Genomic DNA, 27941 nt, shown 5'->3' with positions numbered 1-27941 from the left:
CTCGAGAGCCTTAGCGTAATCACATCATTTGTCATACAAGGTAATATTCACTTCCTTGTCATGTAACGTAATAGTCATAGATTCTAGGATTAGGAAGTGAATATATCTTGGAGGAGTGTCTTTTAGCCTACCACAGAGGTTTGTTAATAAGCCCTATAGAAATGCTCACATTTATATCCTGTATCTCCGGCATTAGAAAACAAATCCAGGAGCGTAATCTCAAAGGACTGGGGTAGGTTTTACTTTGTCTTCAGGAATCCACTGGACCTCCCAAAGCCAGTGTCCATGTGTCACTAACTGTGGTGGTTGGGGTGGGCCCCCAGACCTTCCTGAGGGCAGCAGGCAGAGGGCCACCAGCACTGAGGAACATGCAGTCACTCACTGCCTCTTCAGCATCCAAGAACAGAGGCAGCCTCTCTCCAAAAGTTTCAGAGATTGTGACTAAGGAAGAGCCCAGAAGAGAAGGAAACTTCCTTTCCTCTGACCTGATAAATCCCTTCCTTGCTGGGAAAAATGGGCTTCTCCTCACTGGGCCAGACCTCCTCTCTGTGCAAGGGCAGCCCGCTTGGGTCTGGTGCCAGCTGGAAGCTGCCTAGAGTGTCCTGCAGCCTGGTGAGCTGACACCAGTGAGGCCTTCCCACAGCATGGCAGGATGAAGGCTTGAGTCTGCTGAGGTATTTGGAATTGTACAAAAAGAGTGACAAATAACACTGAATCTTCATTCACAGGCAGACCCCAATGGCCTCTCAACACAGCAAAGGAAGACCTCTGCCCCAGACCAAGGCTGCTCCCTGGGGACAACTCCAGATATTCGTTTGTGTGGGGAGAGAAGATTGAGGGCACAGACTGGGCTCCGGCTGGGGGCTGGCTGAGGCCAAGCCTGAGATGTGCCTCAGTAACTTCCAAAAGGATGAAATGAGAAGACTGAACTGCTCTGGTCACGCTGGCCCAAAGACAGGGAAAATCAGAAGCTTGTTTCTTAACCTTCATGTGGCTTTTCAGAATCTTGCCATTAAACTGAGAAAAGAGGCTCTTCGTTCATGCAGTGTGTTTTAAGGCTCCCTGAAGTGGTGCAGGAGCTCCTTCAAGACAGATGCTCATGTTTATGCTCTTCCCTCATTCCCTAGGGAAGCAGCCAGAGTGAAAACCAAAAAGGTTTTCACTGGGGAAAATTAGAACGCCAACAAAAGAAGTCCTTTCTCTGAGACTGAGCACAATCATCTCATCTATTGACAACTTCCAGAGGTTCTAAGAAGCACAGTGGAAGAGGAGATTTTAGCAATCTGGAAGAATTTTTGCATGTGCCCAGAAGTTTCAGACAATCATGGATCAAGTCTGAGGCAAAGAGTTTGTAAGACTCAACAAATAAAAAAATCTTCATGCTACTACATACTAAAATAAACTAATGAACACAACTGAACTATAGGTCTGTCAAACAGATGGGTCAGTGAAATGTGCATTGAGAGAGGGCCTTGGGTCTTCTGGGGCTAGCCCTGGAGTGGACCTAGGATGTCACTATTATTAGAGGCGTGCAAATTTCTGAGGCTGTCCCCTGGAGGACTCAGATCCTCTGCTCAACAGTTCAGAAGCTCTTTATTGGGGAGGGCGGGCTGGGCTTCACAGCAACCAGGAGGCTGAATGTGCAGCAATGTTGGTGATGCTGTGGCAAATGGTTCTGTTTGTGGTGAGGGCTGGTTCTGGGAGCAAAGTCTGGGTGGGTGGCAACCTCCTGGGGCAGTCAGAACACAGAGTCCCAGCCAGGGGCACAAACAGCTTGAAGAATTTGACTTGGGAGGAATACAAGAAGGGCTGACAGAGGCTGACTCTAATTGCAAAGGCCACTGTGACTGGGATGGTGTTGACCTGGGGATCTTGGGGACAGATGAGACCAGGGCAGTGGGCAGAGGCCCCTGACTGCTGCTTGTAAGATTGGAAGTCCTGGCTGTGCATTTGAGGAAGCGGGGCAGCCTGAAGGATCCGTCACAAAAGCCAGCACAGCTGGGCCCCAGATTTTATTTCTGGGTTTTATCCCTAGAATCTCCTTGGCCTTGAAGACCCTGATTTCCAGCTAGTGCTGAAAATGTGAGCCTGGTTGGCATGGAGACCTGGGCAGAAGAATGCCCTGGTGCCTCTGGAGATGGAGCCTATGAATGTCAGAATGGTCATCTTTGGGCTCAGGTCAGCCTGTGCATCTTCTTGGGGCAGAAGAGCTGGCCCAGAGCAGCAGAATTTGTGGTGAGATATCACCTGCTGGGAAATGGAAGACCTCTTGCTCAAGCTGAAACTGGTAGCTGATGAGCTCTGCCTGCAAGTCGTCTGGGTGGGGAGTACTGTGCTCTCAGTGTGAAGCTTCTTGTGAGGGACAATCGCTTGAGAAGCTGAGACCTCCCAAAAGGTGATCTTGACAGCACTGAACTAAAGTGACCTTCAGAATTCAGATGAACTGCCCGAATTCTGCTGTTGGGTGACCTGGAAGACCTTGAGTACAGATGCTCCTGATTCGGAGGATGGGGTTACTCTGTCCTGACCGCAATGCAATAACCATGATGTGTTCGGACCAAAATGGCAACAGGCAAGGTCAGACTCCTTTGGGGCCTAGAACATTGTTCTGCAGCTTCAGTTCATATTGATCAAAAAGCATTGGGAGTTCTATAATTTTCCTTGTCAGGTTTTCTGCACCTTATACTGAACAGGGGTCCACACCACTAGGTGGACTTCACAAGCTGTGTTTAGAACTGTGTTCTTCAAAATCAGCAACCTGAATTCTGTAGGATCTGTGTTCTTGTAGACTGCCTCATGCATTGTATCCTTTTTTTTTTTTGACACTTCTGATCTTCCTTCTGGATACCAGATACTTTCCCCATGTTTGGTCACCTTCTCCATCTTGGAGATGTAGATAAATGCATAGATTCTGGGAATTTGAGAATTCTTGCAGCTTTCCTAGAAGCTGTCTGCTTCTGTGTTCTTCACAACTGTCCAGTCAAAGACCAGCTCTGTCAAGGGCCTGGTTGTGTTTTCAGTGGTGGCCACCCTTCAAAGCTTTTAGTATGGAGCAGATGTGCATGAAGGGAGCAGTGCTTTAGAAATGTTGAGTGTGAACCTGGGTTAGGGGTGAACCATCACCAGCAGCACTAGTAATGTGAACAGTAATGGTGATTGCAGGCCCTACGCCTCAATGTTGCCTACCCCACCTCCAGTGACCTGACCCCTATGTTGCTTGTTTCCTCCAGCCCCCACCCCAAAAAACTCTCACCCATCCAGGAAGCAGGTGATTTCACATAGGAGGGAGAGATGGGAGCCGTGACCTGGAGAGATACTTCTTGAAGTCATAGTTTTAAAAAAATCAGTTATTCCAACTTATTGTCATATCTCCTGCTTATGCAGGTTTTCTCTGGTGATTTATAATCCGGTGGTTCGACACTTTTTTCCTCCAGCGCTACTAGGGGATGCACCATGCCCCCATCACTGACAGTGGCTTATTGCAGTTATGCCTCTCAGTTTTGAGTTGCATAGCAGGATCTTGTTAGAGATTGAGGACGGTAAGGGAATATGCAACTTGAGAAAACTATTTCCTCATTCTTATATTCCCCATCCCAGAATTGCTGGCCATAAATTGTATAAAGGAAAGCAAGTTTAAGGGGATAAAAAACCCTATTTACTTTTTCCTGAATATTACCCAATGAGCTGTTAAAGACCCCATATGAGACCATCAGAGAAATCTGTAGTTACTAGAAAAAAATAATAAATGTCTAAGTTTATTAGAAACTTTCCAGGCAAGGGGGTGACTGGTTGGATGAGTTCCATCCAATAGATTCCCCTATGGTGTTGAGCTGTTAGGTTTCGTCAGGTTTTGTTTGGATTGTTAGTCACAAGGCAGAAATTAGAATTTGAGATCTAAACTGGGGTTGGTCAGAATTTGTGAACTAGGAGAGTTGCTGAAATGGTTTGTATTTGACCAGGTTATACCTGCGCTTATCTTTCTGGAACATGTGAGTCCACCAAGCAAACTGTTGCTCAAACTGTTTGAGCTTAAACAGTCTTTGTGTTTTTAAGTTTGTGGTTTCTGTACAGCTTATCTGTTTGCAAGATAAAATTGTATCACCTGTCTGTCTCTCAGTCACAACTTTTGGAGAATGCTTCAACTACATCTATGGGACGGACCACATCCTTTACCACGTGATAGGTCTAGAGCTACACCCCTGGGTTAAGTATATGGCCATGATGGAGGTCACTTGAGTTTCAGTAGATGTTAGATCTTCTTGATCCTGTCAGCAAGACTGTCTGATAAAACAGGGACTATGTGGAAATATTTAAGATTTTGTAAAACCGCATATTTGACCATTGCAACACTGGTAAGTACTGAGTTAATAATCTACTTCTACGCTGAAAACCAAGTGTGTCCAATTTAAGCAAAAAAACAGATCCCACTCCCACTGTAAGGAGCCTGTTAAACCAGGTATGGGGGTATCATCCAGATTAATGAATTTTCTGATGTCTTTGTTTTCCAGATCTCTTTAATTAACATTAAAGATAATAGAAAACTTTATAGGGATAGAAGTGCAATGTTCTTTCTCTAAGACGGCACATGTTCTGCCTTGAGAAGGCAATAACATGTCTCAGATGACTCTGTTTTAACCCACTGCCTGTTCAATCTTGTAAATTTCTCAGGCAAGGAGATCCTTGGGCTTTGTGGCACTGTCTGGTTCTTCTGTGAGTCTCTGTACCAGAGCATTTAGAGTTCTTTCACCACTCTTTGGACCCTCTTTAAAGTGTGAAATAGGTATGCCTGAGGCCAGAATAAAACAGTGCAGAATTGTTCATCAAAGATTAAGATTTGGGACATTAAATTGAGGCTCACGTTTCTCGTTCTTGCATTGAGAGGTGTAGAGACTGTATTTTCTTAGTAGAAATCAATGGGCCACATGGACTCAGAGTAGTATCAGGGAATTTCCTGAGAGTAGGGCATCAGTATATTGAACTGGCAAGTCCATGTCCAATTTGTGGGCAGTAGCCAATAGTTTTTTTTTCTTTTTAGAACAAAACCAATATCACTCATTGGGAGCCACAATGACCCATTGTTGGCCTAAACACCCCTATGAGGTTGTCTGATTGTGTCCTACAGCTTCGACACAAGTCAACAAGTGTAGTCAAGCACCAGAGAGTGAGATACACAGTAGAGATCAGCAGGTAGAACCATAGTCAAGGAGACTGACTCTTCATTGTAGGTTCTGTATAAGAGAGGAACCCTCCACTTGCATAGTCTCTTACCTCTTAATCTCTTGCCAAACTCTATTTGTATGTTTTGTTGAAGTGCTAATTTCCATGAAAAATACCTAGGTTTCATTTTAATGGAGACAGAAAATTCTCATTCTTTATGTGATGTGATAGAGGGTCTTCAATTTTTGGCTATATTTTGACTTGTTATAATATTTTCATCTATGGATTCACAAAAGCGTTAAGTTCTATCACCCAGAAATCAACTGCTTCACTACAAGGATTGGTACTAAAGGAAACTGGGTGACTTTCAAAGGAAAGTGGTTATAAATCTCCAATGGTTGGTTGAATTATATGTTTGAGCCCTGGAGTGGCTAGGCATGCAAAGAACAGTGTTAAGAATAGGGATCTAGAGGCCAGCCCAGTGCTGCAGCGGTTAAATTTGCATGTTCTGCTTTGGCAGCCCGTTGTTGGCTGGTTCAGTCCCAGGTGCAAACCCTTGTACCGCTTGGCAATCCATGCTGTTATAGGCATCCCACATATAAAGTACAGGAAGATGAGCACGGATGTTAGCTCAGGACCGGTCTTCCTCAGCAAAAAAGAGGAGAATTGGTGGCAGATGTTACCTCAGGGCTAATCTCCACCCCCCCCCCCCCAAAAAAAGAATAGGGGTCCAAATGGGTGCCATAGTTCAAGGTAGCAAATATCTACTCACTATCCAGAACCTTAAACCAGTAGAGAGAAGAAAAATAACTCGGCAAATAAATAAAACATGTGAAGATACATATGGCAATCAGTGTTCTAGGCATTTGAGATCTAGTTCCAACATCTCCGGTGGAAGCTTTCTACTTTACATTGACTTGAGGTCTTAGGTGAGCAATCTCCTTTCTAAAGTGTCAGTTTCTGAAACATTCACAAGAATCTTTAGTTTGAGATCTCCATTTCAGATGGCTTTTTGGTGGTATAAGGTGGCTTTGTGTCTTCTTAAGTGGGTGATGAGAATCTGGAGATCAATCCTTTATAATCTGATCATAGAGTGGTGGTCAGTAGAACCTGATAAGAGCCCCTCTCATTAGATTTGGGAGCTACCTTTCTCTGACGTCCCTTCTAGAGGGCCAGATTTCCAGGTTTTAGGTCATATAGGCAGTGATTGGGAGGATGCCAAGGAACGGCTGCCTGTGTCTGTTGATGATAAAACTGAGTATATTGCATTATTCTCTTGAGTATTAAGCTATAACTGCCTGAATAGGGTGTAGGCTGGGATTGTGGGGTGATGTTATCAGAGATATGGTCTGGAGAGTTACTGACTCATAAAGAGTGAGTTGACGAACTCAAGAAGGAATTGATCTCATGGTCATTAAGGCCATTGGTAAGCCCTTTGTCTATAGACGTCCAAGAGTCTCAGAGTTTTTTAGTGGTTTTAATTGTAAAATACCCTTTTGTCCTCTTGCCTTTTCCTCAATATTGAGGATGGTAAAAGCAATAAAGTTTTAGAGTGCCAAGGCTTTGCAGATTTCTCTAATGACAATTCCAGTGATCTAGATTTTTCTATTAATGAAGAGATGGTTTGGGGTTCCTCAAGTAGGGAAGATGAAAGGAAGCTGTCTTTTAGCTACTGTATAAGCTAAGCTTTGACAAGGAAAAGCCTCTAGTCATCTCAAGAATAAGCAAAACATGACCACAATGTATCCAGAATCCACTGGGGAAAAATTCTATAAATTCCATTTGGAAATGCTCTGAGTGGTGCTGAAGCCTGGGCTTTTGTCCATGTCCCATATTTACAGTTTCCCCAGCATTTTTTTGGTAACAGATGAGGCATGCAGAAACATCCTCAGTAGCTTCAGTAAAGATTCTCCAACAGTGATCAAGTACGGTAGCCAATTTCATGTAAAAATATCCCAGGGTTCATTTTTACCCTGGTGGCAAGTTGGCCTGTCTCCAGATACTTGGGCGGGTGCTGCTGCCCCTCAGGGGCAGTGAGTGAACATTTGCCACTGGATCAAGAAAAAGGCTATCGTAAGCCTTTTGCCTCTAGTCCCCAGTTAGCTCGGTAAAACTTGGAAGGCTTTGTGGATGAGTGAGCAGAAAGGTTGATGGTTAGGTAGAGCCTTTGTGGGAAGTTATTGGAGGGCTAATATTAGATTACAAAAATGCCTGTTCATGGTTAAGTCCTGTATCAGTTACCTGCAGCTTCTCCAAACTTAGCGCCTTACCACAACAGAAATTTACTGTCCCACAGAGCTAGAGGCCAGAAGTCTGAAGTCAGCTTGTTGGCATGGCTGTGTTCCTTCTGAAGGCTCTAGAGTAGAACCCTTCCTGCCTATTTCAGCTTCTGGTCACTGCAGGCATTCCTTTGCTTGTGGCTGCATCACTCCACTCTCTACGCTTCTTTGTAGGACCTTCTTTTCTCTCTGTGTTCTCTACTCTGTGTCTCTTTTAGAGACACACATCATTGGATTTAGGGTCCACCCAGATAATTCGGAGTAATCCCAAGATTCTTAACTAAATTACATCTGAAAGAGCCTTTTTCCAGGAGAGGTCACAATCACAGGGTCTGCGACGTGGACATGTCTTTTGGGGGGCACTATTCAATCAACTACAGGTCCTGGGAATGGGGTGCTCTGACATTGAGGACTTAGTTTAAGTCACAGAAGTGTGATAATTAAAAAAATGTTAGGAACTCACTTTCTGCAACACCCAGTGTGACCCTAAATCCTCTTTATTTGTCTCTTAGTATCAAGATTGGGTATTGTGAATGGCTTGTAACCCTTGTGAGGGATTTGCCTCCCTGAGGTAGGCTATGCCCTAGGTAATGTACCTTGTTCTGCCAAAATTGTATGTTTCCCCTAGAAAACTTAGATTCTTTGTGAACAAAAATAGTAAGTAAGTAAGTAAATGAATCTGTTTTGGAGCTTATCTTATTCTTAGAATGTAGCAAAATGTCACTGATAAGAGAGGAATCATGGAGAAATTTAGTTTTTAAGATCTAATTAAAAACTGTAGGAAGCAGAAGGGGTTTCTGTAAACCTTTGGGGCCTAACTATTATCCTTCCCAGGAGAAGGCAAACAACCATTGGTATCCTGATGCAGAGGGTACTGAGGAAGGCAGTGGACAGGTGTATGATTGTAAAGAAAGTGGCTTCAGGTGGCTATAAGGATAGGAGAGTAATGGTGTTTAGTACCACAGAAAAATGATGTATTCCATCATTTACAGCTCCGAAGTCCAGGACAAATCAAGAGTCTTGCCCCTTGGATTTCTTCGTCAGACTCCTACATGGTAGGATAAATTTTCTTTCTATCATGGTTTCCATTACAGGGCTTTATGTCTTTAATTTCTGGTCTTAGAGGGTACTGTGAAATTTCACGGGATTAATCCTTAACTTAATGTTTTCAGCTGCAGTAATTCTTCTAATGTCAGTAGAATTCTTTGTCCCAAAGCGGTCCAGAGTTCCTCATTTTTGGGGTTGATTTATAATCTTGGTTTTTTTTTTGGAGGAAGATTAACCCTGAGCTAACATCTGCCACCAATCCTCCTCTTTTTGCTGAGGAAGATTGGCCCTGAGCTAGCATCTGTGTCCATCTTCCTCCATTTTATATGTGGGACGCCTGTCACAGCATGGCTTGGCAAGCGGTGTTTAGGTCTGTGCTTGGGATCCCAACCAGTGAACCCTGGGCCGACAAAGTGGAGCGCATGAACTTAACCACTGCTCCACTGTGCTGGCCCCTGGGGTTGATTTAAACATAAGGACAGTGGCAAGTTAAGTCTAAATTAATTTTAACCTGGTTGTAAATAAAATCTTCAGGAATTTCAAGAGGAAATCTCTAAGGACATTTCGTCTGGCAATTCCATTGATGTGGTGGGTCTTTCTCTCTTAAAAGAGCAGATAAGATGTCATAAAGAAAGGAGGAATGTCCCTCTGTTAAAGTACAAAAATGATGGCTATGTATTTAGTCATGGGATTTTGGGATTGGTGGGCTGGCCTCCACCTCTGAGGGAGAGGTTGTGTGACAGTGATGGGTTCATAGTTATTTTGTATTGTACTGTATCCATATTGTATTCATTTCCTGTGTCTGCCATGTTAAATTCCCACAGTCTGGGTGGCTTAAACAGAAATGCATTTTCTCACAGTCCTGGAGGCTTAAAGTCTAAAAGTAAGGTGTTGACAGGGCTGTGCTACCTCTGAAGATTCTAGAGAAGAATCCTTCCTTGCCTCTTCCTAGCCTTTGATGGTTGTCAGCAATTCTTGGCATTCCCTTGGTTGTAGAGGCATCACTCTAATCTCTGACTCTGTTACCTGGTTCTCCCTCGATGTCCTCAGTGTTTTCACATGGCCTTCTTATAAGGACACTAGTCTTCATAGGGCCCACCATTATAGGACCCACTCTAATCCAGTATGACCTCGTGTTAACTTGATTACATCTGCAAAGACCCTGTTTCCAAATAAGATGATATTTGCAGGTTGGGGCTGAACATGAATTTTGGGGACTCTCTTCAACCCTATGCGCACATCAATCATAAATTTGTGTGTTTGTCCTTTATGTTCAGATAGATGTTTCCATGTGAACTGAAAAGTACAACAGGGAATTGGATGCTTTTGTTCCTGTCAGAGCATTCTTGTTTGGGCATCTTAGTTTTCTCTTTTCATTTCATAGCTAATACAGGATAATAATTTTTCTCATCTCTTTTTTTGCCTGCAACATCTGCAAGTGCACTTACCTGGGAATCTCCCAGTCTATGTGTCCCAAAATCGTCTTTGTGAGAAACAATCATGTTTAAGTTGGGGAATCTCAAGTTTATTCTGAGTTTTAGTTTGTTTGATTTTTTTCCCTCTAAAAGAATTCTGCTGGGTGCTGTAGTTGAGTTAAGGGAGTTATTTTCCATTCTAAGTTGCTTTTGTTAATCAAATCTCCTTATTAAAGTTTTACTCCATTGACAAGTGATGAAAACAGGTCTATAGTCTTGTTTACAAAACTAAATAAGAGCCCAGTCAGTCTTTAGAGGGAATCTCTCTGATGTGACCCCTAAGAGAGCGTGTCCTATTTTGACAGCCTTGTTGACTCCATTGGCTGTCCCATGGACTAAGGGTCCCTGAGATTCTCTGTGTCCTCATCCTAGTGAGCCTTGTCCATCCCAGATTTAACACCTGAGCAGCCCACCAGTTTGTGACCTAGTCAATATATGCCTGACAGTCCAGGATTATAAATTCATAAGACTATTCTGAATTTCTCAGTAAAATTTTAGGATAGTCACTGATGGCTCTAAAAGCTGACCTGGACAGTGATTTCAAGTCTGTTTTAAGGTTTCCAGTTGTCTGACTTTAAGGGGCTATGGAGCCTTAGGTGATTCCGGTAGACCAGAAGAACAGGAAAAGGAGTCAGAGCCAGGTGGAGAGTAGGAGGTAGAGAAGGCATGTAAGAGGGAAGAAGAGGTAGATTTTCCATACAGGGTACATGTGTTGGTGTTTGCTCATGGTGAAGCTAGTGGACACACAGTTTTAAGCTTTTTACTTTTTCATTAGCTTCGGCTAAGCTCTATTGTAAGGGTACAGTATGAATCTGAATTTCTTTTTGAAGCTTCCTCATACCAGTCAAAAATGTTAAGGAAGAATATTAGGGGTTTGTTTTGTCTCTGTTTTAATGTACCCCTTAGATGATCAATTTTTGTTATATCAAAAATTCCCCGAAGTGGCTACTGCAAATCCATGTTACTCTGGGTGGAATTATAACATATAAAGAGACAACAGCAGGGGTTAGGGTTAAGTGAGGATTATATAAGAAGGAAGTCTTCTGCCAGGAAGAGTTTTAGATTTGCTAGCAGAATCCCTGTGGAATTCTCTAGCTGTCAGGAGGAAGTGTTTCTTCTGTCACCCATCTCTTGGGCCCCTCAACCTGAAGTTGAGCCATTCCAGTCATTGAAATGAGAAGTCAATGGTCTTGGAAGAGTGTGGTGAGAGAAGGTCTCTTCTAGAACCAACTTCTTACACGTAGACCAGAATAAAGAAAGCTCTTGTAGAGTTTTGATGGGTGACCCAAGGCAAAGATGTCTAAGAAAGGAAGCCAGTCTCACAAGACCTTTACTCATTTACCCTCAGGCGCAGTTTGGATTTAGACTCATGAGAGCTATGTATGCTTCTTATCCTAAGAGCTTCCTATTGTAGACAGAAAACATCTATGACAGAAAGGCAAGAAGGACAATTAATGCTAAATAAATGCTTTGTCAGACTTCCAACAAGGAATGTGAATAGAATTGTATTGGAAGTTGAACAATTCCTAAAGGATAATGATGGGATTTAATATTATCTCAGCTAGGGCGCTCAATGAAAAGGAATGGGAGCTCAGACTTAATGTTGGAGACTTAGCAGCTGTGACAGCTGAGCACCTCAGATTAGGGTACTCAAGGGGCCTTGGAGTGTATGCTGTTACTGATGTGGGGTCTTGGGCCAAAATGGATGAAGGGATTTTGGCTAGATATCCCTGGGAACTTCAAGTCAGTTAACCACCCCCCCGCCCCCCCAAAAAGAAGCACCAGGAAACTATTGTGACTAAAAAAATCCCCACAAGCTAAGTTTATTAGAAACTTGCCAGGCAAGGCTGCCAGTGACCGAATGAATCCCATCAAAGTGTCACCTCCAACAGTTTGAGCACTTGGGTTTTGTAAGCTTGATTTGGTGGAGAGTTACTCATACGGGGGTTTTAATGCAGGAATTATTAAAAAGAAGTTGTAAATTAGACCAGTTGCTAAAATAGTCTGTGCTTAAACAGTTCATCTGTAGTCTTATTTTTCTGGAAAACACAACCAAGCAAGCTGTTGCTGAACCCAGTGGGAAGGAGCCTGGGGCTCCATTGGCCAAACCCAAGCAGGAGCTAGAGGTATTCTGGCTTTTTCAGCATTTCCAGAACAAGTTATAGCACAATTCCATATATTGATTTTATTATATCACCACGTTCTATGCATACCTGCCATTCCCCTCTTCACTCTGAATTGTTAGACTGCCATGATAGCATGTTTGTTAACTCAACCTGGAGAGCACAAAACCTTTCTTGTTCCACCAATCCTTTCCCCTTGATCCCTTCCCAGCTGATTGACTCTTGTTTAGGTCCTGCATTTAGGAAATGGCAGAGGTCACTGATGAGCAAGAGAGATCAGCCCACTTTCCTGCAGCTGCTTCACAGTCACCTGCTCCTGGACTGAGGTCCATTTGTCAGCCTCTCCTTTCTTGAACTGCCTGAAGAGCCAGCACTGTCCTGTACCACAGGAGAGCATGGTCTGTGTGCAGGGAGAGGTGGGAACCCTACCGCATAGAGCAAAAGCACACATGAAAGAAGAGACATACTTGCTGGTTGAGAGTGTTCCTTGGCTGAAGGGAAGGCACTTCCTGGCCTATTTGTTCTCCTGTAGCAGTCCCCTGGTACGGCCAGTCATTCTAGGGATAGCTGCTGGAAAGAGATGCCAGAGGATTTTCCATGAGGGCTGTTCGGGGTGCTCTGCCAAAGCTTGCATTGAGTCACTAATGTGGCCAAGCTGTTTGCTAAGGAAGCAAGGAACATGAGTCTTACTTTCCTGGGGCTACTTTAACAAATTATCACACATTAAGTGGCTTAAAACAACAGAAATCTATGCTCAAAGTTCTGGAGGCCAGAAGTCTGCAATCAAGGTACCTGCAGGCTGTGCTCTCTCTGAACTTTTAGAGGAGAACCCATCCTTGCCTTTCTACCTTTCACTTTGCTTGTGGGTGCATCACTCCAGTCATTGTCTCCATGGTCACAATGCCTCTTCTTCTTTCTCAAAACTGGCTCCACTTCTATCTTATACAGGCAGCTGTGATGGCATTAGGGCCCACCTGGATTATCCAGGGTAAGCTCTTTTGCTCAAAATCCTAATTTAATCACATGTTTGCAATATAAAGTAGTATTTATTCTTCTGCCATATATATTAGTCAATTAGTGAGGATTTTTCAGAGAAAATTAACCAATTGTGTGTGTGTGTGTGTGTGTGTGTGTGTGTGTGTGTGTGTGTCAGTGTGAGGCTGAGGGAGAGGGAGGAGAGAGAGTCGGGGGTGGAATCCTTAAGGAACTCTAACATGTGAGGGGCATAAGGCAAGAAAGAGGCCTCTCTGTGGAGACTTCTGAGCTGAGACCTGAAGGAGAAGAAAGAGTCAGCTGTACAAAACCCAGCAGGACAGAGAGTACTGATGATCACTGGACAAGAGTATACACAACCTGAGGTGGAAGGACTCCTGGCCTGATGGACACACAACAAAGTGGCCAGTGTAGCTGAGCAGGGCAAGGTGGCAGGAGCCTGTAGATGTGTCAGAGGCGGGCAGGTCCAGATCATGCTGGAAATAGTAGAGCTTGTCCTTCTCATCAGACTTTCCTTGGGGTTTTATGAGAGGCAGTAGCTCTGTGCCGACATCTTGGGTACCAAAAAGTTTGTTTTCATTGTCAATTCAGCTTTAATGAAAAGGTGTGGAATCAGGAGCTTTTAGGGGAAAGGAGACAGAGTTAATAAATAGTAGCCATGTGGTGAAAATTCACAGAAGGATACAAAATTTTTTTTCATGTGAAATCTCCTGAATTCTAGGTAGTGTCTTGGTTTAGTTAACATTATTGTGCCAATGACAATTTCCTGGCTTGTAAATGCTGTATAGATTCGTAAGATGTCACCATTAGAGGAGGGTAAGTGAAGGGTGCAGAATGGGATCTCTGTGTACCATTCTTACCATTCCTTGTTTATTTCAAAATAAGTTAAAAAGTCACTGAACTGCTCTAAAGTCCCATCCAAGAGAAACTATGAGGAAACCTGGAGGAGATCCCTACGAGTCCATTCCATCAGATGCAAAGGCTCTGTGCTGGAAAGTCTTGCAAATCTCAGAGGATTCTGCTCTCCCTGCAGCCTCCAATCTGACGTCTTTCCTTATACAGATTGTTCTAGATCCCACGGGAGCTAAGGGCTCCACAGGAGTGTTTCAGGCCCCAACCACCCTGGCTGTCTGCCCTTATGGAGGCTGCCTCCCCTCTGAGCTCACATCCACTTACTCCTCAAGGTGATGTCTGTGTTGTTGACCCACGCATAGAGGCTCCCATACTCCTTGCACAGGAAGATGCACAAGGTGCCAATGACGTACTGCAGATGGTTGATGTCCAGCTTGTGGAAGCCAGGCCCAGGCCTTCAGCCTGCAGCTGCTTGATGGCCGCCTGGCCCTGAAACTTGTCCCACGCTATGCACACCACCTCCCCAGAGCACTGCTATCACAGGTCCTTCTTGATGGTGAAGCCAATGCCCTTGTTTCCCTTGGTCACCAGCACCATGCAAGTGTAGGAGGACGTGGCTCAGTGTTGGGGGGGCACACAGGGCACTTGCATGGAGAGCAGACCCGGCTGTGGCATGGGGGGAGGGGCCACAAGCTGAGAAGGAGGTAATGCCTCCATCCTCCCTCCAAGAAGGGGCCAAATGTTCCAGAAGTTTTCCTAATACCCCCACTCTCCATCTTCCCCATCTCAGTGCTGCACCCTGGGCCAAATCAGGACACATCCTTCTTTAGATCCCATCTCTGAGCTAAGCAATGGTTTGCAGGGTGGAGAGGTGTGCTTCCCCCAAGCAAAGCTGGTTGGTGATGGGTCAATAGGGAACTAGAGATTCATGGCAGTTGAATGAAGGAAACTATTTTGGGAGAACCCCAAAAGAGAAAAAGGAGTACAGAGTAAAGCCATGGCCTTGGGCCCATCATTCACTGCAGAATGGGAATGGTTGCTTTTTCCTAAGATGCAATGTGTTAACTCAAAATCAACTTTGCCTGCTATTTTATCTCAAAATGAGTTTATTTGAGAATAGCCAACATAATTGCAATTTGGATGTGCGTGGTATGGCAAACCATAGGCAAATCTGCAAACAAAGAGGGGAGCTGCCTTTATAGAGAAAAAGGTGGCGTACGGAGGGGTTGTTTTAAACAAATATCCTTTGGGGAAAGGGAACAGTTGAGAGCAGTAACAGCTTCTCATTGGCTGAGCTGTGGCATTTCTCACTGGCTAGACTGTTGCTGGGTGGAGAGAGAAATCCTCTGTCCATAGAAAAGTGGTTTTACTTCCTGTCCAAGATGGAAGCCTCCCTCTCTTCCTGTTTGGTGTAATTGACAATGGATGTTAGAGTGTGAGACCTCCCCCAACAGGCCTTTCTGCCTCCAATTTAGTTATGATTTCCTTTATTAATTTAGACAAATGAAGTTACTTAGACAAGGTAACAGCTTCTGAGCACATTGATCCCTTTGCTTTCTTAAGAGAAATTCAAGAGAGAGAATTAGAGAATTAGGTCCTATGATTAGACTTTCAGTGAGGCAGGGTACCTTGCTGTGTGCTTCCCAAGGTGCCCCCAAGTGGGAGGGAATGTTTTGTGAAGCTCTTAGTGTGTGCAAAGCCATTGATTTCAATGTTTTATTTAATGGCTGCATAACCCATGAGTGCTAAAAGTGCCCTTATGTTGGTTTTGTCCAAGGTCACAGATATTAAGTGTTATATATATAGTTAGGTGTTATTTTTAAGGTACTAAGAAAAGAGGATCTTTGCAATTTCAAGTATACATTTCCCAACTGTCGAGATGCTGTGGTGTTGCCCTAGATATTGTTGTCCTCTGGTATCAGTTTATGAAAACAAAATGACAGGGAGGAAATTAACATCCCTGTTGAAGGGAGAAAATTGTAAACCTCTCTTTTAATATAAGAGCCCTACTAGTTGCTTTCTGGGGAGATCCCTTTTCATGTCTGTAAGCCTGAGGATCACTGGTGATGAATGAAGAATAACCATCAGAGTAGAGGGTCTTCATTTATTTATTTATTGGTTAGCAAGATTGGCCTCTGAGCTGTTGCCAATCTTCCTCTTTTTGCCTGAGGAAGATTGTCCCTGAGCTAACATCTGTGCCAATCTGCCTCTATTTTACATGTGGGATGCCACCACAGCATGGCTTGATGAGAGGTGTGTAGGTCTGTGCTGGGGATCCGAATCCATGAACCCCTGCCTATCAAAGTGGAGCCTGCAAACTTAACTACTATGTCACCATGCTGGCCCCTAGAGGGTCTTTACATCGTGGAGTGGTTCTGTGAAGGGAGGGAAACTGCTGGACATTCACTGAGGCCACTGGGAGGCAGGCTTGGTGTTGGGTAGTAAGACACTCCTTTCACTGCCATGGGTGGTGTTAGATCCCAATGACAGGGACTCATGATAGAAGACACTTTGCACTTTTATTTTGTTTTCAACACTTTCACCTGTATCAGGACATTTAATCTCCACGGCAATCCTATGCCTACTGTCCACATTTTACAGTTGAGGTACTGAGATACAGTACAATGCAGTATTTGGCTGAAGGTCACACAATAAAGTGGCAGAGCCAGGATGTTTTGCTTGTAGATGTTTGTCTTGAAATCTTTCAAACAGAACAGTTGAAAGAATTGTATAGTAAACACTGATATGTCCAACAGGCTAGGTTGAACAATTATGAATATTTTACTATATTTTTATGCTCATCTTCTGTATGTATTTTGCTGAACCATGTTAATGTTGCAGACTTGTGGCACTTCCTCCCTACGTAAATAACACCTTTGCATTGTACAGCTTGGACAATATTTCTCTCATGTCCAATAATACCCAATCCATATTCAATTTCCCCCATTGTCTCAGATTCTCTTACGGATGCATTTTAAGTGGCTCCTCACCATTCACACTTTCCAACTGTGTTTTTTCAATGAGATTGTTGTTTAAACAGAACCACACCAGACGTGTTCCTTCCACGGTGTTGTATATGTTATACTAGAGGCTGGCAAACTAAAGTCTGCAGGCCCAAAGCTGCCACAATCATTGGATTATGTATTGTCTATGGCGACTTTCATGCTACCTGAGCAGATCTGAGTAGTTCCCACAGAGACTGTGTGGCCTGCAAAGCTGAAAATATGTACTCACTGGCTGTTTCCATAATATTAGCTGACCCCTGTGTTATCCTGTCCTTCTGTTGACATAACTTTTAGGTCTGTTAGATTTCTGAGCTGGTTGGCATATAAATAATCTGAACAATAGAACATTTATAAAGAACGATTCATTCATCTGAAGAGTTTCATTCCTTATTCTCATTGATATCACTTTTTCTCTCAATATCACATAAGAAATCCCAAAAGAGTTCAAAGTGTTCAGCCAAGTCAAAGTGAGTACTCAATGATTACATTTTGATATATATTTCTTTGAATCGGGATGTATTTGACAGCGTAAGTGTCTATTTTGGTCAAATCATAGCTTAAAATGTACTGTGAACCATAGAGGGACCTCAAAGAGGGGTCCCCATTGTTCAACTTTTTTCTCCATAACAAACTCTCCATGAGGCCCCTCAGCATCGGAGGGCAAAAGGGCAAGGTACACAGGGGTCTCTGCTCCTTCTTCTGGGGATTTGATGACTTTGGGTCCCCCCATGTCGGTTCTCACCCACCCTGGGCAGCAGGCATTCAGGAGAATCTTATCCCCTCTCCTCTGCTCACTCAGTCTCCTTGCATGGATTCTGGACAGGACAGTGATGCCCATCTTCGATACTCCATATGCTATTCCCTTGACATCAGGCCAGCCTTCCTTTATGTGCACTCTTCTTCATATCTTCCACGAACTTGTTCATGAGCCCCACCAGCTCCTCTTCTGTGATGGTCTCACTTATAAACCTCTGCTGGAGTTCTGGGCTGCAGTTTTTAAGAGTCAGGAGGCTCATTATGCTAGACACATTCACCACTCTGCCTAAAATGCAATACAGATCATTATCTAGAAAGGCATGCACAAGAAGGATGAATAACAAATTCAGTGGGATTTTGTCCACTTGAGAGGCAATTACTAGGTTGCTGTGAGCATTAATTAAGACTGCCCCAGTGGCTGCCCCATGGCCAAATGGTTAATTTCACATGCTCCACTTTGGTGGCCTCGTGTTTGCCAGTTCAGATTCTGGGCATGGACCTATGGTCTGCTCATCAGGCCATGCTGTGGCAGCATCCCACATAGAAGAACTAGAATGACCTACAACTAGGACATACAACAAGGTGCTGGGTCTTTGGGGAGAAACAAAAAAGAGGGAGATAGGCAACAGATGTTAGCTCAGGGCCAATTTTCCTCATCAACAAAAGGAGCATACCTTAAAAAAAACTAGGCTGCTTCTGTGAGTGAGGTACATGATAAGTCTTGAAGCTTGTTTTACTGATAATGTCTCAGAAGATATCAGAGAAATGTTCTAATGTGGAGGGTGGTTCCCTGAAGTTCCATAAGAAAATGAAAATGGTTTATACAAGAACATGCTAAGGAGAATGTAAGGAGGTACTCATTAGTATCGAAGGTTGCCTTTGGGAGCACCTGAGGATCTTATGTTCACTTGAGCAGTGCTCTACGTTGAGGCCTCTGTTGATTAAGAAAGAGCTGACTGGTTGATGCATGACAGTTCCAAGGTGAATGGACAACTGCTCCTTGGAAGGCTGCCATGCTGATAGAGATAGGTAACAACAAATTAGCTCAGCTGACTGAATTACACATTGTTTTCTCTATGTTTTAACATTTATCAATTTGGGAGCAGTGACTAATGGCCTGACAATATGGTGATGGAGAGGGACAGTGGAAAACTGGACTATTAAATGGATGTTATAAAAGGAATGAAGTACATACTATGACATGGATGAACCTTGAAAACATTATGCTAAATTATAGGGGCCAGTTACAAAAGACCACATCTAATATGGTTCTATACATAGGAGATGTCCAGAACAAGAAAATCTGGAGCCAGAAAGTAGATGAATGGTTGTTTAGGGCTAAGAGGATGGGGGAACAGAGAAATAATAGAATTTATTTTTGTGGTGATGAAAATGTTCTAATCGTGAATAAGGTGATGGTTCCACAACTCTGCATACATACTAAAAGACACTGAGAGCAACGTCAGCACCATGGTGGAGTGAGGTGTTCCCTTTGTATCTCCCCTCTTAGTTGCAACCAGTTGTACATCGATTAACCCAGAAAGGACTCCCTGCACAGCACACTGGAATGCCTGAGAGATCCTCTCATGTATACATCTCAAGGTAGGTGGACTGGACCCCCAGGACACCATGGAACTAGGGAAGTAGCCCCCTCCACCTCCCCAGTAGGGGTGATCCAACATGAGGATTCTCACACCAGCATGAGTGCCAATGACCAGAGGTTTTAGGGGTAGACATAGCGCTTTTAGTGGCAGACACAGCAGTGGCAGGTGGTGCACATGTTCTGATGCTTCATGACACAGAGGAGTGCTGGTGACCCAGCCCTCTCCCATGCCCCCAGCAATGGTACCAATCTTTCCAGCAGTGGGGATAGCATCCAAAACTTGAAGTCCTTTGGCAGTGGCAGAGTTTCCTGATCTGAGATTTTATAAAGTACATTGGTTTGTGCCAGAAACCAGAGGTTACAGGAAGAGCAGCAGCATTTGTGCCTTAGCTTCTGCTCTCCTCCATCAATGGCTGGTTGCCCCTGTGACCTAAGAATTCAGGAACCACAGCATAACCTGTGATCTTGCCCACAGTGGCAGCATCCCTGACACTGCCTTTACGATCTGTGGTGGCTGCATACAAGTTTCCAGAATCCCAGATGCAACCTTGACTCATGTGAACCCAGTGGCCCTGGCTGTGGTTCTGCCAGCACACCCAGATAATCTAGGAACAGCAGCACAGATTGTGCATGGGGCAGAAGAATCTGAGTCCATGGGGAGTCCATGGAGATCCAGTAGGAGAACACGAGATACAGGTGACCCTGGAAGTAGCAGAGGTGCTTGCAACCTGGTGACTCTAGTGGTGGCACAAAAGACAGCAGCAACATTGTAAACCACAATGCACCAGGAACCTCAGAGGCACAAGCAGCACAAGGAGGGCACTGATGATGCCTCTAGCAAAGGCAGCAGAGGCTGGAAGCTGCAAGCTCTCAAATACAATTAAATGCAGCTCGGAACTGAAGCAACAAAAGTCTTACCCAAATAGGAAAGATGTTTACTACACAAATACATCAGTAAAGATCAATTCATCAAGTACCATGAAGAACTAGAGTAACACAGCAGAACACAAAGAAAATGACAACTCTCCATAAACCAAACTTGAAGTTGCAGAAGATTACAATCTAACTAACGGAAAAGTCAAAATGGTTGTCATGAAGAAACTCAACAAGTTACAAGAAAACTCAAAAAGACAGTTCAATGAACTCAGAAATAATGAACAGGAGGAGTACGTCACCAAAGGGATTGAAATCTAAAACAAACAAACATAAATTCTGGACTTAAGTGAAAAATAAAAGTCCAACACATTGAAAATAGAGCAGACCATATGGAAGAAAGAATTGGTGCGCTCAAAGATAGAAAAATAGAAATGAGTCAGGTGGAAGAGAAATAAGATTTTTTAAAAATGAAATATCTGACTCAATTAGTAAAAACAACATATGAATAATAGTTATCCTGGAAGGAGAAGAGAGGGAGAAAGGAGCACAGAGCTTATTCATAGAAATAATAGCTGATGACTTCCCAAATGTGGGGAAGAAACTAGATGTACAATTACATGAAGCTAGTAGAAGTCCTAATTCTCTTATCATAGAAAGACCTTCTTTGAGACATATTATATTAAAAGTATCAAAAAGTCAATGAGAATATTAAGGGAAGCCAGAGAGAAGAAAATAACTTAGAAAGGAACCCTCATCCGGCTACCAGCAGATTACTCAGCAGAAACTCTACAGGTTATAAGAGAGTGGAATAATATATTCAAAATATTGAAATAAGACATCTATGAGCCAGGAATACTCTATCCAGCAAAGTTATTCTTCAGATAGGGAGGGGAAGTAAAATCTTTCCTGGAGAAATGAAAGCTTTCCCAGAGAAACAAAAACTGAGGGAGTTCATCATCATGAGGCCTTCCTTAGAAGAAATGGTCAAAGTAGCCCTCCTGCCTGAAAGAAAAAGGCAAAGGTTTAGAAAGCTTTGAACAAGGTAATGAATAGACAGAACCAGAAAATTCCAGCTCTATATCGCAAGAGGTTAATAAACTCTTAAATATACCCAAAAGGCAACAGGGAAAGAAAGCATAAAAAATAACTATATCCACTTCAATTTGGTAAAAAGCTCACAGCACAAATAAGGGTAATTTGTGAAAATGAAAACATTGAAAGGGAAGAGGAAAAGAACCGAACCTACATAGACTAATGGACATAAGATACCATCAACAGAAAAAGGACTTTCTCATCTATGAGATCTTTTATACAACCCTCCTGGTAAGCACAAAACAAAAAATCAGAGCAAAGTCACAAATCATAAGCAAAGAGGACACTGAGAAATACATCACAGAAAACCACCAAACTGAAATGGCAGACTGAAATACAGGGAAAAGGAAACAATGGAAATATAGAACAACCAGAAAAGAAAAGATAAAATGGCAGTATTCAGCCCTCACATATCAATAGTCACTTTAAATATAAATGGATTGAACTCACCAATCAAAAGACACAGAGTGGCTGGCTGGATTACAAAACAAGACCCAACAATATGCTGCTTCCAGGAAACACATCTCAGCTCTAAAGGCAAACTGAGGCTCAGAGTGAAGGGATGGAAGATGATGCTCCAAGCAAATGGCAAGCAAAAGAAAGTGAGTGTAGCCATATTTATAGCATACAAAATAGACTTCAAGCCAAGAAAGACAACAGGAGACAAAGGTGGACATTATATAATGTTAAAAGGGACATTGCACCAAGAAGGTATAATGCTTATTAATATATGTACCCCTAACATAGGAGCACCAAAGTATATAAAGCCACTACTAACAGACCTAAAGGGAGAAAGGGACAGCAACACAATAATGGTAGAGGACCTTAACACCCCACTTACATCAATGCATAGATCATTCAGGCAGAAAGTGACTTTAAATGAAGCAGTAGACCAGATGGACTTAATAGAGATACATTAAACATTCCATCCCAAAGCAGCAGAATACACATTCTTCTCAAGTGCACATGGAAATTCTCAAAGGTAGACCATACGTTCAAAAACAAAACAAGCCTCAAAAATTTAAGAAGACTGAAATCATATCAAGCACGTTTTCTGACTAAAGTGGTATGCAACTAGAAATCAACTCCAAGTAGAAAGTTGGAAAAGACACAAATATGTGGAGACTAAATAGTATGCTACTGAATAACTATTGGGTCAATGAATAAATCAAAGGAGAAGTCAACAAATACCTGGAAACAAATAAAAATGAAAATACAACATGCCAAAACTTATGGGATGCAGCAAAAGCAGTACTAAGAATAGCAATACGGGCCTACCTCAGAAAACAAGAAAAATATCAAGTAATCAATGTATCATTATACTTAAAAGAACCAGATAAAGATGAAGAAACAAAGGCCAGGTCAGTAGAAGGAAGGAAACAATAAAAATCAGAGGAGAAAGAAATGAAATAGAGACTAAAAACACAACAGGAAGGATCAGTGAAACTGGGAGGTGGTTCTCTGAAAAATTGAAAAAAATTGTCAAACCCTTAGCCAGACTACTTAGAAAAAAAGAGAGAAAGTTCAAATAAATAAAATTACAAATGGCAGAGGAGAGATTACAATGGATACCACTGAAATACAAAGGATTATAAGAGAATACTATGAAAAGTTATGCACCGAAAAATTGGATTACCTAGAAGAAATGCATAAATTCTTAGAATCACACAACCTCCCAAAACTGACTCAGAAGAAATAGAAAATCTGAATAGACCAATCACAAGTAAAGAGATTGAAACAGTAATCAAAAACCTCTCACAAAACAAAAGTCCAGGGGTCAGCCCCATGGCTGAGTGGTTACGTTCACACGCTCCGCTTTGGGGCCCCAAGGTTTCACTGGTTTGAATACTGGACATGGACCTAGCACCGGTCATCAAGCCATGTGGAGGTGGTGACCCACATAACGGAACTAGAAGGGCCTACAAGTAGAACATACAACTCTGTAATGGGGGTGCTTTGGGGAGAAGAAGGAAAAAAATGAAAAACAAAAAACCAAAAGTCCAGGACCAGGTGGTTTCTCTGGTGAATTCTACCAAACATTCAAAGAAGATTTAATAGCTACCCTTCTCAAACTCTTCCAAAAAACTGAAGAGAGTGGGATGCTTCCTAATTCATTGTTTGAGGGCAACATTACTCTAATTGCAAAACCAAATAAGAATGGCACAAATAAGAAAAATCACAGGCCAACATCACTGATAAACATAGATACAAAAATCCTCAACAAAATCTTGGCAATCAAGTACAACAATACATTAAAAAGATCATGCACCATTATCAAGTGGGATATATTTCAAGGGTGCAAGGAGGGTTCAACATCCACGCAGCAATCAGTGTGATACACCACATTAACAAAATAAAGAATAAAATCACATGATCATCTCAATAGACATGGAGAAAGAATTCTCAACAGAGGATTCAACATCCATTTATGATAAAACTGTGAATAAAGTGGAAAGGAAAATACCTCAACATAATAAAGGCCCTATATGACATACCCACAGCTCATTCTCAATGGTGAAAAACTGAAAGCTATTCCTCTAAGAACAGGAAAAAGACAAGGATTCCCACTCTCATTACTCTTATTCAGTGTAGCATTGGAAGTCCCAGCCAGAGTAATTAGGCAAGAAAAAGAAATAGAAGGAATCCAAATTAGAAGGAAGAAATAAAACTGTTATTATTTGTGGATGACATGATTCTGTATATAGGAAAGCCTAAAGAATCCACCAAAAAACTATTAGAAATAATTAACTAATACACTAAAGTTGCAGGGTACAAAACTAATATAAAAAATCAGTTGCATTTCATACATTAACGATGAACTAGCAGAAAAAGAAATCAAGAATACTATTAATTTTACAGTCACAACAAAAAGAATAAAATACCGAGGGATAAATTTAACCAAGGAGGTGAAAGACCTGTATAGTGAAAACTATAAGACATTGTTGAAGGAAATTGAAAAAGACATAAAGAAATGGAAAGAGGTTCTGTTTTTAAGGATTGGAAGAATAAACATAGTTAAAATGTCCATATTACCTAAAGCAATCTATAGACTCAATGCAATCCCAGTCAAAATTCCAATGATATTTTTCACAGAACTAAAACAAAGAATCCTAAAATTTATATGGATCAACAAAAGAGTCCAAATAGCCAAGGCAATCCTGAGAAAAGGAAGAAAGTTGGAGGTATCACACTCCCTGAATTCGAAATATGCTACAAAGCCATAGTAATCAAGACAGCATGGTACTGGCAGAAAAACATAAACAAAGCTCAATGGAACACAATCGAGATCCCAGAAATAAACCCACATATCTCTAGCTATTATTGACCAAGGTGCCAAGAACATGCAATGGAGAAAGGAAAGTCTCTTCAAGAAATGGTGTTGGGAAAAATTAACAGGCAGATGCCAAAGAATGAAAGTAGATCCTTATCTTACACAATACACAAAAATTATCTCAAAATGGGTTAAAGAATGTAAGACCTTATCCATAAAAGTTTTAGAAAAAAATATAGGCAGTATGCTCATTGACATCAGTCTTAGCAGTATCTTTTTGAAGACCGTGTCTCCTCAAGAAAGGGAAACAAAAAATAAACAAATCAGATTATGTTAACTAAAAAGCTTCTGCGTGGGCATGGAAACCATCAACAAAAGGAAAAGACAACTGACCAACTGGCAGAAAATATCTGCAAATCATATATCCAATGAGGGACTAATTCTCCAGAATTTCTAAAGAAATCATACAACTCAGCAGCAAAAAGTTAACAACATGATAAAAAAAATGAGCAGAGTATATGAACAGACGTTTTTCCAAAGAAGATATACAGATGGCCAATAGGCACATGAAAGTGTGTTCAACGTCACTAATTATTAGGGAAATGCAAATCAAACTACAATGAGAAATCACTTCATGCCCATCAGAATGGGTATAATTAGCAAGACAAGAAATAACAAGTGTTGGAGAAGATTGGAGAAAGGGAACCCTCATACACTGTGGGTGGGAATGCAAACTGGTGCAGCCACTATGGAAAACATTATAGAGATTTCTCAAAAAATTAAAAATAGAAATATTATATGATCCAGCTATTCCACTTCTCAGTATTTACCCAAAGAACACGAAAACACTAATTAGAAAAGATATATGCATCCCTATGCTCATTGCAGCTTTATTCACAATAGCCAAGACTTGGAGGCAACCTGAGTGCCCATCAATGGATGAATGGATAAAGAAGATGTGGTATATGTATACAGTGGAATACTGCTCAGCTGTAAAAAAGAATGAAATTGTACTTTTTGTGATGACATCGAGGGGCCTTGACAGAATTATGCTGAGTGAAATACGTCAAACAGAGAAAGACAAATACCGTATGATTTCACAAACTAATGTATGGATAAGGAGAACAGATTGGTGGTGGGGCAAACAGTAATGGGAAGGCAAAAGGGGTAAAGGGGCTCATATGTATGTTGACAATGGAAATTTGACTTTTGGAGGTGAACATGGTGCAGTCTATACAGACTGAAATATAGTGATGTACACCTGAAGTTGACACAATGTTATAAACCAAGGTGACCTCAAAAAATCCTCCAAACCCACAAATTGTATACTTTAAATGGGTGAAATGTATAGCATGTGAATTATATCAGAATAAAGTTGTTAAAAGTGTAAAACAGTGACAGATTTCTTACTAATTTATCTTGAAAGCATGGTTAATATTCATAAAAGTGAATTTATATTAAGTTGTATAAAGAAAAAGTTTACTATTTTTACATCTAAATGAATATTACAAAGAGTATAAAAAAATCATGAGACCATACCACCAATAATAGATTCAGGTAAATAGGAAACTGCCTTTTCAATGTAAATATTGGGGAAAACTGTCGTCATCATTTAACTTGCACTCCATCCTATTAAAAGGATGGCAGTGCAAAACAAATTTGATAAAAAAGATAATCCAGGGCACTATGCCTCTCATTAAATAATCTTTGAGATAATTACAATGAGTGTTGGAAACTGTCTTATTATTCTTAAAACAGTCTCCTAGGATGAACGCATTTTAGAAATGGGTCAATTGTTCCAGTGTTTCCTTTCCACTAGAACACATGAAGTTTAAGAATAAACTGAACCTCTTTGTGAAATGTTTTAGTAAGCACAGTCGAAGGTCCTAATATAATTTAATTAATTCTCAAAAATATTATCTGCTTCTCTCCTAACAAAACTAACACATGTTTCTTGAGTCAAAATTGCAAAACACAGAAGGATATGAAGAAAAGACATCAGGAGAAGAAGCCAGAGTGGGCAACTGGTTACCAGAAAGGCAGCTACGATCACTTATAGGGCTTTAAAATCATATTCTCAAAGACCTGAGTCTAGACAGTAGATGGAGAATCTGTAAAAACTTTCCATAGACTGCTTGTACACGGTAATGAAGTGATGACCTCTGTTTTATTCTATTTTTTACCTCAGCAAGTCTAGAATCAGCTGGGGAAATACTTACCTGCATATGATAGGGAGGCATGACCAAGGAGTCCAAAGGTATTTGAAGGTAAATTCCTGGATGTGGATGCTGCATCCAGTCTCTATTCCACACAGCAGTCCCTCCTACAAACCAATCCCCAAGAGATGGTAGCTGCCTGGGTGACACTCATCACAACTGAAGGAGACTGTAGATCTTCTGATGCGACAACTCAGGACAGGAGCACCCAGGGAGGAAACAGGAGGCACTTGTTGGAGGTTACACAGCAAACACTTGGATCCAAGTGTTTTGTTTCCAAAGTGCACTCATGGCTTTCAAATGGCAGTTCAGGGACATGGCACTGGAAGGCACACAGATAATCCTCTGAGAGATGTTATGGGTCATCCTGAGTTTCTTATCCTTATGGTGTGTGTGTGTGTGAGAGAGAAAGAGAAACAGTGGCCCTTTAGTAATCACTCCACATCTTTGAGAAAAGTATGTCACCTATCTAAGAAAGGATTCTTTCCTGGTGGGGCTGGGGTATGTGTCAGGCTTACAGTTTATCCAGGCCATATTCTCTCTCTGACCAGAAACTTATTTTAAGGAAGCCATGTTTTCCTTCAAAAGCGTAAATCAAAGGAAAAACATAGACCTTGTCCCCAGGGCTTAACACATAGTAGCTGCCCAAGACCTCTTTGTGGGATGCCTGTCCCCTAATGGATCTGTCCCAGCATCTCTTCTTCACTCTTCAAAGTCTTGCCACCTGAAACTAGAGCCAAAGTGATCTGGACAACAAGGGATATATTGTACATCATCTCATTTCCAGTAACAAACTTCAAAAGCATTGCTTGATTCTAATTGTCTCTGCCGAGGCATTAAGTGCACATCTGGTTCTCTGGATGTTTTATGATTTCACATTTATCACATAAGTCTATTTTTATCTAATTCCAAGAGTACCTGTTGTTAAGTCTCTGGATTGAAAGGGGTTTTCATGAAACACTGCAGGGTTTAAAAATGTGTCTCTTGCAGCTCCTTGGGTTTCCCTAAGGTTCCCTGTGGGCCCTGTGCTGAGGAAGACATTGGCCCCAATCAAGCTGAGTCTTCTTTTCTCATCTATTGCTTTGGCCTGACTGGGTACAGCTTCACGTGAAGAATAGTATCATCGGCATAAGATATTTGAGGACCACTGAGTGGTAGAAAGAACAATTATCTTGGATGCCACATGACCTGGGTCT

The 27941-nt window shown here is 42.0% G+C and overlaps 1 protein-coding gene across 15 annotated transcripts in view; it reads left to right on the top strand.

Moving 5' to 3' along the window:
• SETD4 (SET domain containing 4) overlaps positions 1–27941 on the top strand; it is a 286569-nt gene that overhangs the window by 38687 nt on the left and 219941 nt on the right. For 4 of the 15 annotated variants that reach the window (XM_070597432.1, XM_070597445.1, XM_070597443.1 and 1 more), the window contains exons 1-2: positions 1732–2577; positions 8429–8491. The exons of 2 other annotated variants lie outside the window; for them this stretch is intronic. The gene's annotated coding sequence lies outside the window, so the exon portion shown is untranslated. Of the gene's footprint in view, positions 1–1731; positions 2578–4115; positions 4353–8428; positions 8492–27941 lie in introns of those variants that run through there. 9 more of the 15 variants (XM_070597433.1, XM_070597428.1, XM_070597440.1 and 6 more) reach the window with 5 other exon arrangements.

This window comes from Equus przewalskii, chromosome 27 (genome assembly GCF_037783145.1).
Source record: "Equus przewalskii isolate Varuska chromosome 27, EquPr2, whole genome shotgun sequence".
NCBI classification, from domain to species: Eukaryota; Metazoa; Chordata; class Mammalia; order Perissodactyla; family Equidae; genus Equus; species Equus przewalskii.
Note: the sequence above shows the minus strand (reverse complement) of the source record. Positions and strands in the feature narration are given on the sequence as shown.